Genomic DNA, 2595 nt, shown 5'->3' with positions numbered 1-2595 from the left:
ATTTCCCATCTTACATGTGAAGAAATGGAGTCTACTTGGAGAAGGAAAATAATTAACTAAAGGTGATGGTGATTAAGTTGGGGATGAGGCCCAGCTGGTCTGACTTGGGAGCTCTCATTTCTGTCACTGCGCTGCTCCCTGTGTGTGGCTCTAGTGTTAAACCATGGGAGAGTGAGTGGGCATTTATGATCAATCCCTGACCATTCACGATGGACTCAGCCTTGCCTGCATCCTAATTATTTGCTATTTGTTTTCTGACTTTGGTACAGTAGTAGGGTGTAAAGTGGAAAGAGACTGAGGTTCAATAGATACTCGACATTAGGAAACTCTGTTAACATATTTGGGGCCCATTATCTTTCATCTCAACGTTGGGGGAACGATAACTTACAAATTCTCTCATATTATGAAGCACAAAAGTTGAATTTGAAACAAAAACATGAAAATTTTCCTCAAAATTCAAAAACCATGTAGAAATGCTTGTCATAAGTTCATTGTATTATTATTATCACTATTATTATTTTATGTAGTTGCTTGTATACATATGTGACTGCAAACGACTAGCCTGTCCATTTTCCTATCTCTCCAAGGTTCATAACTATTTTTTAATGTTTTTAATGTTTTATTTATTTATTTTTTGAGAGAGAGACAGCGTGAGCAGGGGAAGTCAGAGAGAGAGGGAGACACAGAATCCGAAGCAGGCTCCAGGCTCTGAGCTGTCAGCATAGAGCCCGACGCGGGGCTCGAACCCACAAACCGTGAGATCATGACCTGAGCCAAAGTCAGACGCTCAACCGACTGAGCCACCCAGGCGCCCCGGTTCATAACTTTTTTTAATTGCCATTCATTTTATGTCAAATTTAGCAGATGGCAAAAGGTTTTCAGACTAACCTGTGAAGACAAAGTTACTTAGGCATGGTTTCCTTAGATTTAATATCATTTTAAATTGCATCAAACACTCAGTAAAGGGCACAGTTTATATTGGTCTCTGTGGAAAGACTGAGGAGAGCCTGGCACCAGAGAAGCATCTGGCTCTCAATTACTCATATTTTTAGTAACCAGCCCGTGGAAACCTCAGTACAAGTGTACAATCAGGCTTTTGGCTGATCTGAAGCTAGTACTACATGCTAGAGTCCTGGATTCTCCCTGCATACTTCAGTTTCTTAGATGAATTTCTAAGTAGATTCATTATGAAACATCTGCCAGGGTCACGTTGAGTATGATGTGGGTATTAGCATTAAGTTAGCATTGAAAAATCACAGATGCCCCCTTTTTTTATTTTAAATGAAAATGGATTTTTTATTTCCCTTAAAAACTAAGATTGTAGGACTTAATTTTATTTGTTTTTAACCAATCAATGTATCCCTCTGCTTAAGAGGCAGAGAAAAAAACCCCAAAATTCAGGCCCACATAAAAGCCATTTCAAGAGTATGTCTATCAAATACACTATCCTGTGTCTCTAAGGGCCATATGTACTAACTGCAAAGCTTTCTTGTTATTCTCATAAATGTACTTACCAGATGATACACCTAATAGATAGACACACTGCCAGGTTCTGGGGTACCCAATATGGGTATCACTTGTGGTAGCTGGAACTGCAGAGGGACCCAGAGAGGGTGGCAAAGCACCTTCACCAGGTGGTGACATAAAAGACCTAACTCGTACCCAGGTGCCAAACTGCAGGGCAATAAAGGAACAATCAAGGTTATCCACACTTTCCCCCTCACTGTGTACATTACCTGCTACTGAGCAAAATTTCACTCAATAGTACAATGAATAAATTTAATAAAACAATGACTAAATAAATAAATAAATGAATAAAATGAAAGGCAATTCAATCTTCACTTCAACTTTCCACTTTGAAGCTGCATCCTTCCCTTTTATAAATTCTTCTCTTTGCCTCCCTTCCAAAAAGAAGCTTTCAGTTCATTTAAAGCAGACAAAGCAACACACACACACATACACACACACACACACACACACACACCCCTGGGCTAATTAGGCAGACAAAGAACATGCTGAGGTTTGTGCGGTAGCATTTATGCCCTTTATAATGACGGTGGCTTCACCCAAAAGAACTTAATAGGGCAACTGCCATCACTAGTCAGTCTTACATAACCCAACCCAGGTAAAGAACTAACTATCATGTATTATCTCAGCTGCTAGTCTCAAAGTCTCTACTTGCTCATGGCTAAAGGCAGGGGTATGACTCCAGCAAGGGCTATTCTTTGCTAAAGACAATAATGAGAATAATGAAGGTAAAGGTTTGAACACCGAGGACGTGGCCCTTCCTCCTCTGGCTTTCACACATATCATCATAAGTAAAGCATGCACACATAGGTCACTTCTCTATTACAATTTATTCTCAGCCAAAGGGCTTTAATGGGATTTTCGCAAAGTGCTCAAAGACAAAGAAATCTGAGCTGGTTACTTGTTTCAGAGGACTGCAGAATAGTTAGCAATGGCAAGTATCTGTTCAAGGTTTTTGTACTTCTTGGAAATGCTTAGGGTCTTTAGAATGTTCAAATGTTTAAGTAGAGAAGTTTATAGTTGTATATTAGAAAGTAAAAACATATATACATATATTTATTGAAGATT

The 2595-nt window shown here is 39.2% G+C and overlaps 1 non-coding gene across 1 annotated transcript; it reads right to left on the bottom strand.

Annotated features, from left to right (window-relative positions):
- Positions 1-725: 725 nt before the first annotated feature.
- TRNAQ-UUG (transfer RNA glutamine (anticodon UUG)) lies at positions 726-810 on the bottom strand. Its single transcript has one exon. It is a non-coding gene; the product is annotated as a tRNA-Gln (tRNA).
- Between the last annotated feature and the right edge of the window lie 1785 nt (positions 811-2595).

The sequence above is a fragment of the Crocuta crocuta genome, unplaced genomic scaffold, assembly GCF_008692635.1.
Source record: "Crocuta crocuta isolate KB4526 unplaced genomic scaffold, BGI_CrCroc_1.0 scaffold40, whole genome shotgun sequence".
In the NCBI taxonomy this organism is placed as follows: Eukaryota; Metazoa; Chordata; class Mammalia; order Carnivora; family Hyaenidae; genus Crocuta; species Crocuta crocuta.
This window is presented reverse-complemented; position numbering and strand designations above follow the sequence as displayed.